Source organism: Gastrolobium bilobum, unplaced genomic scaffold (genome assembly GCF_033153095.1).
Source record: "Gastrolobium bilobum isolate Gb01-03AN ecotype WA unplaced genomic scaffold, APGP_CSIRO_Gbil_v1 utg26574, whole genome shotgun sequence".
Classification (NCBI taxonomy): domain Eukaryota; kingdom Viridiplantae; phylum Streptophyta; class Magnoliopsida; order Fabales; family Fabaceae; genus Gastrolobium; species Gastrolobium bilobum.
In genome coordinates this window covers 1-13,400 of record NW_026899631.1, presented here as the reverse complement: position 1 = coordinate 13,400, position 13,400 = coordinate 1, and the positions used below count along the sequence as shown (strand labels likewise).

Sequence of the window (13,400 nt, the reverse complement as noted above, 5' to 3'; positions counted from 1 at the left end):
ATCTTTGAAGGTAACCTTGGTCATTAGTCTCAAGGATATATTGTAGCAGCTCCGGCTACTATTTGATCTCCTCGCACTATCGCGACTTTATTATCTCTGGCTATGAACTTCATTGCCAAATGAGGGTGTGAGACACTTGCCTCAAAGGCGGCGAACATCCTTATGCCGAGAATGGCGTTATAAGCTGATGGCGTGTCAAGCACCAGGAACTGGATGTCTGCAGACCGCGAAGTTGGCGGCGTTCCAAGGGAGAGACGTAAGTTTATCACTCCCAGTGGCTTGGTAGTGGTAGCATTGAAACCTGAGAGTTCACCTGCGATAGGAGTTAAATCATTAACTGTAAATCCTAACGCCTTAAAACATGGGAATAACAAGATATCAGCAGAACTGTCGTGATCAACAAATACGCGATTAACGCCAAAGTTGGCAATTATTGCTTGAATGACGAGTGGGTCGTCATGTCCTGGGAGAACGTCACCCAAATCGCTGCTATCCCAAACAATTTTAGGCCTGGTTGGACCACAATCGTCTTTTACTTTGCTGATCACCTTGCCTGCAACCGCCAAGCATTGTTTCAACTGTTTCTTTCTGGCGTTCGACGTTTCTCCCCCTCCGCTCAATCCGCCAGAGATCATGTTAATCACTCCATGTTTGATGACAACTGAGTCTTCTTCTTCTTCCCCGCGCCTTCCTCCACAGTTGGGGCTTGCTTGGGCTCTGGTTCTTTGTGGCGAGTTTTCTCTGCTGTCTTGTTCGCGGTGGGATCGAGCGTTGGGCTGATTGGTCCTCCTCCTTTCTGTTGACTTGCTACGATCACGGTGTCGCCTTCTATTTCCCGCAGGACGGGCACTATCACCTCCACGCCTTTGAGTACCGCCCTTGATGAGTTCGTCAATCTCATCCTTGAGGCGCCTGCATTCCTCCGTGCTGTGGCCATTGCTGCGGTGATATTTGCAGTACGCTGCGGCTTCTCTGATTGGCTGCTGGGCCGTTGGTTACTCTTGGGCTCTTCTTTGTATTCGGTTTGCAGGACACTGAGTGATCTGCCTTCTGATGTGTCTCGCCCTGAAGGGCAACTAGAACGGGTGGATGTTTGGTAACCCTTTCTACTTTCATCTACGTGGTTCTTTCCTTTACTGACCATTTTTTCTTGATTGTGGGAGTCATCCACTCGACTCCCTTTGTATTCCTCAATTCTCATGAATTCTTGGGCTTTCTTCTTGACTTCTTCCAAGTTAGTAATTTCATGGCGGGCGAGCTCGTATGTGAACTCTCCCTGACGCAAGCCTGACAGGAGTATGTGCACCTGCACCTTTGGATCTAAGCCTTGTACTTGTAGGGCCTTTTTATCAAAACGGTCTAGGAAAGATCTGAGGGACTCACTAGATCGTTGTCGAATCTTTTCAAGGGAATGGACGGACTTTGGCACAGGGCAGCTGGTTGCAAAATGGGACTAGAACTTGCTTGCTAGATTGTCCCAGGACGCAATGCTACCAGTTGGTAGGGTGGTGTACCATGTCAGCGCTCTCCCTCCCAGAAGTGTTGGGAAAGTCCTGCACATGAGGAGATCTGTCTCGCCATGAAGTGTCATTGCTGGTTCGAATTTTTGGATCCACTCAAAAGGATCGGCGTCGCCAACATATGTGGCGATGTTAGAAGGACCCTTAAACCCGAGGGGTATGGGGGTCAGCCTTAAGCTGTCGGTCAAAGGTTTGTTACGGTTGTGCATATGTTGGTCCGGTTGAGGATGAGGTATTTGTGGGGCTTCTACTGAGTATGAGAGGGCTAGGGCTTGCTGAAAGGCTTGGTGAGCGCCATACGGTTGCCGATTAGGATTCAGACAAGATGCCTGGGGTTGAGGAATGACTAGGTTATGGGGCTGCATGGCATAACCATGGAATGGAAAGCCAGCCTGGTAAGGTTGTTGGAATGGGGCAGCCATGTTATGTGTGTAAGGTCTAGGGGGTACGGGGTGACCACGGGATCCCGATGGTCATTGTATATTGCCACGGGCTGACTTTGGGCCGGTAGTGGATGGTGGGCGAGATGGACAACTTGCGAAATAGTTGTGGGAAATGGCATTCCGAAATGAACTCCCGGGGGTGGGGGTTGGTTTGGGACCAAATTTTCCCCTTACATTTCACGCATGGCGACGTGATGATTCCGCTGTGCTATCCTAGCGCCAGCTGTTGGTAATTGTGGACCGACGGACTGTAGTACCGGGGGAAGGGCCTCGCCAACGGCTCGCTCAGCTGGGGCCGAATGCATGGATGGCGGGGACTTTGAACGTACTGTTTGTACGTGCCCTTCTGGCATCATGGCCCTGGCTTGTTCTGCTCTCCTGGTGGTGACAACCATGTTTAGTTGTAAAACGGGAATAATCCGTCAGACGGATCTTTGGTAGGAGAATGGAAATAAACGTTTATAGTTTCCCACATACGGCACCAATGTACCGTTGGGATCTATAAGCCCATTATGTTCCCTATGGGGATGAGTCACTGTATGGATGATACCCTTAGCACAGGTACAGACCAAGCTAAGGAGTATTATGCCAAGTAATAGCAGTTAATCAACAAGGGATAAGTAAAGATGACAATATGACTCTAAGTAAATAGGCAATATAACGATACATAAGATACCTTCAAAGTGTGCCCTTGGGGGCTATTTATAGGGAAAATGGTGTGGGTTGGTGAGGAGGAGGTCAACCCTCCTTGGGGTTTACTCCCATGATGGCAGTGTTAGGCGTGCTGGCGCTGCCATTGTGGCAGCACTGCGCCTTCTGCGTCAGGCGATGTCAGCACAGGGCAAAGGGGTAGTTTCCCTTTAAGGTGCCTGTGGCGGTCACCTTTGGGGGTTAGCGTCCCAAGATGGGACACTTCGGTGTATCCCCTGGACGTGCTGCAACGTTGGGGGATGAGAGGATCCACGTCAGCCCTTAGGGCTGACGCGGGTTGGAGCTAAGGACTGGGCCTGAACAGCTGGGCCGCTTCAGTGTTTGGGCCATCCGGAACAGATTCCATTGCTACTGATCTTGCTGAGCACTACCTCAGTTAATGGTGTCCAGCAAAAGGAAATTGATTTCTTCTCCTTCTTCATTTATTATATTAGCTAGATATATTTGATTTCTTTTATATTTCCATTCTATGTGAGCTTGACAATTTTTTTGACTTGTCTGCGGAACTTTTATATTGTTTTCCTTGGAATTCATCCTGTGAGTAGTGACATTGTTTTCCTTGTCTGCAGAACTTGAATATTCTCTCAGTTGTTAAAGGAAGGTGGCTTGATTAACTCATGAATCTGTTCTTATCCGTAGCTCTTCAAACATAAAATCACATAAAAGTGAGCTATGTAGCTCTTGTTCAATCAAATACTCTCAGTGTTTTTAAACTTAAGGCATTCATTCTTTCAAAGCCATCAGAAGGAAACTTCTTTCATTATTTTGTTTTAATTTCGCGTCCTTTTTGTGTTTTGATCTCTGTTTACTTAACAGCCACCTTGAAGCCAAAAAATCCATTGCATACAGCTACACCAAAAGCTTTAGTGCATTGCTGCTAAACTGTCTGAGGATGAAGCCAAGAAGTTATCTGGCATGTTATTGTTATTCTCTATTTCCTTCATACTTTTTTTTAAGCATTATGTACTTACAGTCATTATTACCTTTGTTGTATATGTAGCCATGGATGAGGTACTTTCGGTTTTTCCAAATCAGTACCGTAAGCTACACACAACAAGATCATGGGACTTTATTGGGTTACCTTTGACTGCTAAGAGAAAACTGAAATCAGAGAGTGACACAATTGTGGCTCTTTTGGATACAGGTTCATCATACCTTTCTTCCAATTTTCATTTTTTGTAATTCTTTTTTTTTTTTATGTTAGATATTATATAATGGCACTTCATTATTTAATTGCAAAATTTTGTGCCTTCATATTGATGAGGTAGGGATCACTCCTGAATTTCAAAGCTTCAAGGACGATGGATTTGGTCCTCCACCTACTAAATGGAAAGGAACTTGCGATCACTATGCTAATTTTTCAGGCTGTAATAAGTAACATCCCTATCCTTGTGTATGTTGTGTCACTATGTTTTCAATCTGTGTACTATAACAAATTGGAAGCGTCAATATAATTAATCATTTTAATCAAATCTCAATTATAAGCAACTACATTATCGTATTTCAAACTACTAAAATAAGTGGTTTATGAAATAATCAAACAATCACCATTAAAATTAATCATTTAATAATTGAATGAACTACCACTGTTCAGTGTTAACAATTTATATTAAATGTTGAAAATCTATTTGAAGTATGGTTCCATATACATAATTATGGTTAAAATCAAGATTGTATGCATGCAATCTCTCATACCACTACTACTGTTTTTAGTTTATGAAGGAGGTCTTAAATTTAGTACTATTGATCAGCATGCTTTTAAATATAAACTTCACAAGTTTTAGTATAGCTATAGATAACTTTATGTACTCCTTGTTCTTGTTAACTCTACATGGAAAACTTAAAGCAAGATCATAGGAGCCAAATACTTCAAGATTGATGGAAGGACTGATCCATCCGACATATTATCTCCCATAGATGTGGATGGCCATGTCACTCATACTGCATCAACAACAATAGGAAAACATGTCCCAAATGCAAGTCTCTTTGGGGTAGCTAAAGGGACTGCTCGTGGGACAGTGTCATTAGCAAGGTTGGCAATTTACAAAGTTTGCAGGTCAAGCCATGGATGTTCGGACATGGATATATTTGCTGCATTTGAAGCTGCTATACATGATCGGGTTGATGTCATATACTTGAAAAAGGGTAATCAGAAAAATATTATTAATTGTGTAAATAATCTGTACAGAGAGGTCTCTATTTATAAAGAATAAAAGACCTAATTCTTGACCTAATGAGCTTGGCCCAATACAACAAATAATAATAATAATCAGCTAAATCACTAATATTTACAACTCTCCCCCACAAGCTGAGGAATAGATATTTATCATTCCCAGCTTGCTAGTAAGTTCTTGAAATCTGTCTGAAGGAAGTCCCTTTGTCAATAGATCAACTAATTGACGCCCAGTGGGAATGTATGGAGTGGTAATCAACCCGCTATCAAGTTTCTCTTTGATGAAATGGCGGTCGATCTCAATATGTTTAGTCCGATCATGTTGAACTGGATTATGAGCTATACAAATAGCGGACTTATTATCACATAGCAGCTACATAGGTCCCCCACATTTTATTTTGAGATCATCAAGTACAATTTTCAGCCACAGTAACTCACAAATGCCTTGAGCCATAGCTCGAAATTCAGCTTCTGCACTTGATCTGGCAACCACATCTTGTTTCTTACTTCTCCATGTCACCAAGTTACCGCAAAGAAACATGCAATAACCAGTGGTAGAATGACGGTCAGTCATGGATCCAGCATAATCAGCATCAGTGTAGACTTCTAAAGAGAGATTGCCATCACGTCGGAATAACAATCCTTTACCAGGACTAGCTTTAAGATACTGAAGAATTCTCTCTACTGCCTGCATGTGTTTCTCCTTTGGATCATGCATAAATTGACTAACAACACTAACAGCATAAGCTAGGTCTGGTCTAGTATGAGCCAGATATATCAATTTCCCAACTAGCCGTTGATATTTTCCTTTATCAACTGGAGGACTTTCCTCTTCAAAGCCTATCTTGTGATTCTGCTCAATAGCAGTATTAGAGGGTTTACACCCGAGCTTCCCTGCTTCTTTGAGAAGATCCAAAACATATTTCCTCTGACTGATAAAAATTCCTTTGCTTAAATGAGCTACTTCTATCCCTAGAAAATATCTCAGTTTCCCAAGGTCTTTGACTTCGAACTCATAGGCAAGCCGTGTCTGCAGAATCTGTCTTTCCATAAAATCATCACCTGTGATAATAATATCATCAACATATACAAGGAGCACAGTAAGCTTCCCATTTTGGGAGTGCTTGAAGAAAAGAATGTGATCTCCTTGACTGTGTCTGTATCCTAAGGTCATCATAGCCTTAGTAAACCTTCCAAACCAAGCACGAGGTGACTGCTTCAATCCATACAAGGCATTTTTTAATCTACAAACTTTATTTTCCCCCTTCACAGAATCAAAACCAGGCGGGATTTCCATGTAGACTTCTTCTTCTAACTCACCATTGAGGAAATCATTTTTCACATCAAATTGATTTATATCCCAATTGTAATGGGCAGCAAGAGATAACAAGATTCTCACCGTATTCATCTTTGCAACTGGAGCAAAGGTTTCTTCATAATCAATGCCATAGGTTTGAGTGTAACCTTTGGCGACTAATCGAGCCTTGTATCTCTGAAGAGTGCCATCAGAATTATATTTCAGGGCATAAACCCATATGCACCCTACTGCTTTTTTTCCGTTGGGTATATCAATAACCTCCCATGTTTTATTTTTCTCCAACGCATTCATCTCCTCTTATATGGCTTGAGCCCAATTCCCATCTTTCAAAGCTTCATGTACTGATTTTGGGATTGAAGTAGAATCTAGTGCTGAAACAAAGCTTTTGTACTACACGAAAGATTAGTAGAGGAAACAAAATGGGAGAAGTATTGTGAATTTCAGTGACAACCAATCTAACATTAGTGGCTTGTTAAGAAGTATTGTGATGAATATATCATATATGTACATCCAACTGAGAACGTTATGCAGGGGACAGGAGCAAGCACCTTCAATACAAAACAAAAACAGTGCCCCCTTGTTGATGGTATCAATGCAGCCCAAAACACTACAAGCAAGGAAGATGCTACGTAATTTTCTTTTTGTTTTTGATAACACATGGTTAAGTTTTCAACATTAACAAAGAACATTTTAATGCATTGACAGATTCTGCTTTGAAGACTCCTTAGAGCCAAATAAGCTGAAAGGAAAGCTTGTTGAATGTAGATTAAGAACATATGGCACTGATTCTGTTGTGAAAGCAATTGGAGGCATTGGTACTATAATGGAAAGTGAACAATTTCTCGATGTTGCCCAAATTTTCATGGCTCCTGCTACCATTGTGAATAGTAGCATAGGTCAAATTATTACCAATTATACACAATCCACAAGGTAATAGATGTTCTTGTTTATTCTCTGAATGGCCACTGAGGTTGATATTTTGCTACTTGCTAATTTTTCTTTAAACTAGCTTATAAATGTGTCTTTGCTACAACTAAGCTTTCTACTGGATTATCTCATAACAAAAATTTTACATGAATTTCTTTTTCAACTAAGATCACCATCATCAATGATGCATAAGAGCCATGAAGTAAAAAGGCCAGCTCCATTTGTTGCTTCATTTTCATCTAGGGGTCCAAATCTAGGATCCCAACATGTTCTCAAGGTACCACATTTTCATACTTAGTAGACTTTTTTCTATTCTGTTTGAGGAATTGGGTGTGTTTTATATTTGATGCAGCCTGATGTTACAGCTCTTGGCATTAACATCTTGGAATCTTATACACTTAGGAAGTCAATTACTGGTTTGAAAGGGGATACTCAATTTTCAGAATTTTCAGTATTTGTAACACCCCGTTTTAGAACCAGTTTGTTACCATTACATACGGCATTAAGCGCAGTTACAATCACAAAATTGAATTAAAACACGGATAAACTTTTCCTTTTTTATTTATAAACGTTTTTGTTTAAAATCCATTCCGTAATCCAAACCAATTCCTATAAGGTGATTATAACTTAAACTACATGTGGAACACTTATTGTAAATCTTACTTAGACCACCAAGGCTTAACACTCAACTTTATTGTTCTTAAACACTATACGTATCCACTCTTTATTTATTTAAGAAATTCCTATACTATCTTTATGGTCTCCATTTTCCCAAAATACTATAGGATTCTTTATTAGCTACGCGTAGGTTCAAACCGCGCTCAAATCAGAGCACCGTAGCCCAAGTTATGACTCTTCTACAAAAATAGTTGCTGATTTCTACTGGGTCTGGCGCGATTAGCGCCAAACCGACACTATTAGCGGCAAGCCTCAGAGGGTTTCCCTATATTTGGCGTGTGTAGCGCCAGACTGGCGCGATTAGCACCAGAAATGCATTTCCCTCTCTGTCCCTTGGCGCGGTTAGCGCCAACACGGCGCTAGTAGTGCCAGATTTCTGGGGACAACACCAAGCTTTAGTGCTTTAACCCTAACTAGAGTTATACACATCCAAATTACACAATCTTGGTCTCACTAGAAAGCTAAGAAAAAGATCTACAACTTCCAATAAGACACAAGGGTCCAAATCTATCATATAGGATATGAAAAATGGACAACAAGATAGGATATCTTCATTTCCACATGAATTTTAAGTCTAAAGGTCTTCTTCCACCTAATAGACAACATATAATCACTTCCCAACATGATTCTTTGTTCTTTCAAGGTACACATACAATAAGAGAAACATGCATACCCTTCCATCATATATATATCCAATAATTACAACATTACATCATCGCAACATGTCCTAGTTACAAAATCATGGGACTTAGCTACAAAACACTATGATCAATCTCTTGGCTCCCATCAACAAAAGAGATAACCAAGGAGATGAGCATAGGCTAAGTCCATCCAAATAAAACATAATATATAGATAACAATTGACTTTCAATTCACAATCCTATACATATGAACTACAACATAGCATGCTTAATTTCAATGATGCAACATCTTCATGTATCAACTACTGCAAATATGGCCACTTGCCATCAGTGGCTCCTGCAGCATCCTTACCTGAAAGGGGGTCCCCACAACACGGGGTGAGATATAAGAATATATCACAATAAACCAGGGGTCCTTGGAGCATCTCTCCACCCCATAGTTCAATCTCAGTGTAATAGCAATAACAATAAATAATGCAATAAATACATATCCATGCACTGTGTAACAAACATCTCCAGGAGAAATCCCTCGAGCTCTCAAGCTGTCCTAAGGATACTCAGATTCAAATAGTCCTGCTGGCCAGCTAAACTACCAAGTATGATTTACGCATCGTCATGCAACATACCAACATAGGGAAACACCATCCTATGCCACACCAAATGCATACACATACGTATAACAAAGCATTAAACTATTTCATTGTATTTATATACACTTGTTAGGAATGTGGCTTCCATACTCAAGAGGGGGGTGAATTGAGTATTACAAAAGTTTCGCAAAAGCCCCCTTCTAGTTTCTAAATAATCATTTCAAGTACACTTTGACATATGAAAAGCTAATTTATTTAATTTAAATAATTTACAGCGTGTAGTGACTAAATAACAGAAAAATAGATCAGGTAAATATTTGATGAGATATGAATTTAAATATGCTCAAATAATTAATCAATGCTTATGCAAGAGATAAGGGATAGAGAGATTTGCAAACTTGATATATCCTGGTTCGGTCACTACCACTGTGACCTACGTCCAGACTGAAGTCGCTCGATCAAATCTTTCACTAACGGTCAAGCTTCACGAGTGCTTGACAAACCTTTACAAATTTCCAAGACTTCTGTCTCTTGGTAGACTAACAAGGGTTCACTCCCCTTTCCAAGACTTCTGTCTCTTGGCAGACTAACAAGGGTTCATTCCCCTTTCCAAGACTTCTGTCTCTTGGCAGACCAACACAAGGGTTTACTCCCCTTTTGATTCAAGAAGTAAGATGAAGGTGATAAAGAGTGGATATGTACTCTCAAAGTACAGATATTACAAATTGAAGAACTAGTAGGTGTATAGCCTAACAACAAATATAAGCTCAAGTCTATGCAATGATCAAAATGAGTAATTTGTGAGCAAAAGCAAGCTAGAATTAGTGATAAAGACTTGGTAAATGATCAATGACCGAATTGTTTTTATTTGAGATGTTAGGGGGGTTTATATAGGCACCCAATTCGAAAACTAGCCGTTTATAACCGTTGGAAAACTAGCCGTTGGGAAACTAGCCGTTTATAACCGTTTAAACAGTAGATATCCGGATATTCATCGCGCACGTATCCGGATATGTGATATCCGAATTTTCAGTATCAGATATCCGGATTTTGATATCCGGATATTCTTGGTCAGATATCCGGATATTTCATGGCAGTGACCTTTTTACACATTTTCGAAAATTCCTTTCTTTCAATATGTTTTCTATGACTTGTAAAGCATATGATTGGTTATGGAAATTAACTAGAAAAGTATATTTTATGTAAGTACTCTTTCCAAACCAATTTTGAACGATTTTAAACCACTTGATTTGACTTTTCTTGACGGATGTATAAGGCCATGAATATGTAACTGTTATAATGCCATGATTCTCTTTTTTTGCTTAAGTCATTTGAAAAACCTTTAGATGCATGTTTGACTTGTTAGTTCAAGATTCATTTATGCATTTGATGATGTGTATGACTTGAGCTTATGCAATGCTATAATACTATACACCTTTACACATTTTCCTAAGTCCTAGATAAATATACCATTGAGATCTTGGACTTGACTTGATGCTTGGCTTGCATGTTTCTTGATTTGATTTCTTTTGGATGTTGCTTCACCTTCAAGCAATCTTCTTTGACTTGTTTGTTATCATCAAAACTATGCTGACGTGGAATCATCAATAGTATCATCGTGGCAGCCACATCATCACTTTGATTCTTCAATATTCAAAGTTTTTCTAATTATTCCTTGTTGCTCTTAATCCAATGATCTTGCCACTTTGATATGACATCACTCTTCTTGTGTGGCTACATCATACATCTTTAATATCCACAATGGTTGATATTTTTTGCTCTTGATCAAAGCTCTTCTCTTTTTGTTGTTGCCACTTTGTTATCATCAAAACATACCTTGTATCTACAATCTCCCTCTTTTTGATGATGACAAACTTAAAATTGAGAAAGGGTTAGTATAACAAATATTCCTAAATAATGTATATCATACTCCCTCTCAATTTATGAATGGTTTCAAATCAACATATATGTATATGGTGGAAGAATATAATTTTCTCAATTTTCATATTTTTCTCCCCCTTTGGCAACATCAAAAAGCATAAATCAAGATAAGCACGCAATCTTGTGAGCAACAAAATTCCATTGAGCATGTTAATAAAGAACACTTGTTATTTTGCACAATAATATCAAAGCAACTATCAAAGCTCCCCCTTAATCCATGAATGGTTTCAAAGACAAAAGTATGGAAATTCTAGGGTCAACAAACCTCATTTTTACCTTTTTAGTGCATTCTCCCTCTTTCATCTTTGATTTTACCTTTTTGCCACATGTTATGTAGAAGTGTATTATCTTTTCTCAATTAGCATTTATTCTCCTTCTTTGGCAACATCAATGGCATTGAATAATAGTTCAAGATATATAACAAAGCATTCATATGATTCAAGTAAATGCAAATATGCTTTGGAAGTGGATTTAAATCTTTAAGTGTTCAATATATCCAACATAAATTATCCATTCAAGTCAAAACATCCAAATATAAGCATATGGTCCAAGTACAAAGCATTTATATCACAAAGATCTAGGATATCCAATTAATAATGCAATACGAAGCATCAAATCCTAGTTGAACATTGTATAGAATATGGCATAAGATATGACAAATGATTTTATCCCATTTTTTGAAGCATCAAATAATATGTGCAAGTTGTAGGCATATGACTAACATGACTTTGATAATAGCAAGCATAAGATTCGTAGACATGTATTAAGCAAGTGGCTTTAATAGCATAAATCATTCAACATATCTAATTTATAGCAATATCATGTCATATGCAAGCAAATAGAGAGATTAGGGACTTAGCTAATTTATGGAGTATTTTGCAAATTAAACCTTTTTGAGGTATCTCCAATATCGTTATTCTCCATTCCTTTGTAAGTTCTTGGCTTTGTTCTTGTTGTTGAGGTGAATTTTCAATTATGACTTCCTTTCTCCTCTTTTTCACTTTTGTTTATCACCAAAAGATGTAGGTCAAATTTCCTACAATATAATCATCACAAACATCCTTTCTAGGCATAATGGAATTAGTCTCTTTAAAAACAAAAATTATTAACTCTTCCATTGTCATAATTATTTTATAAGCCAAGTGATGGATATAACAAATAAATGCTATGCTCCCCCTCAAATCATGCATACTAGTAAAATATAAGTCATATGATTACACATGCATATATTAAGAGAAATGTATCCATTGTTATGCATGATATGAAAGGCACTTGAATCAAATAATTAATAACAATAAGTTATAAGAATTTTCTTGAACAAAAAAATTGAACTTTTCCTTTTTGAAACACAAAATAGATCAAATGAAGTATGTTTGGCAAAACCATATAAGCACATTATCATAAATAAGAGCTGGGCAAAATGTACTTTCTCTTAATCCATTAAGTATAGACATTCTTGAATTTTCAAATGTTCACATTTGCAAATCATTTCAAAATATTTATGTTTGGAACTTCATTAAATTTTCTCTCAATATTTGATAGCACTTTTCAAAGCAAGTAGAGAGACTATTATATTTATATAATGTATCCAAACATTTTTCCAATTTTCAAGATAACAAAAAGGTGAAAGATGCTTTCAACATCTTGAAATAGTTCTCAAGGGTATAAGGTTTTTCAAAAGCTTCTCTCAAATGACATAAAAGGTTTTTATTCAAAATCAAGTCAAAATCTCATTTCATAACAAAAAGGTTTTCATACGAATTGTATCACTTAGAAGCAAGATGATTATTGATTAAAGTTCCATCTTAATGAAATATGCTATTGGAATTAAAATATGTATATATTCAAACAAGGTTTACTCTTATATGCAATGACAAAAATTCAAGAAATAAGATCTAATTATACATTTTTGTCATGCTAACCATATTTCTCATGTAAGGAAGGAACAAGTATCATATCATTCATACTATAGAATTCCATAAGAGTTAGGGATAGTGATACTTATCGAGATCAAATATGATGTGACACTCCTTATGCATGGTGATCCTAGCCACTTGAGCTTTCTTCCTTTGAGTTTTCCATTTGTGAGCAAGTGAAGAAAGTCTCTTTTGGTGCTCTTCATTCATCTCTTTCTTTGTCCACATATGCTTGGCACTTCAATATTTGGTTGCCATATTTGATTACCAATTGTAGAATTAACTCTTAAAGCTTTTCAAATGAAAGGTTAGCAACAAATATCATTTAAACACATTTCCAAGCATAATCTTGGTTGATATACAATATGAAACATGTATTACATTATCAACCATGGAGTAGGACAAGCCATAGACATATGCACTTGAATCTTTAGGAATATTTCAAGCATGGTTAAGGTATGATTCAAGATTAGCAAGAAATATATGACCATCATCAAAACATATTGGGACATTTCGAAGCAAGTAATGATCATATAAGTCAT

General features: G+C 38.1%; 1 pseudogene; it reads left to right on the top strand.

Moving 5' to 3' along the window:
* Positions 1 to 2,867: 2,867 nt before the first annotated feature.
* Positions 2,868 to 7,543, top strand: LOC133292106 (subtilisin-like protease SBT4.14; annotated as a pseudogene).
* The last annotated feature ends 5,857 nt before the right edge of the window (positions 7,544 to 13,400 follow it).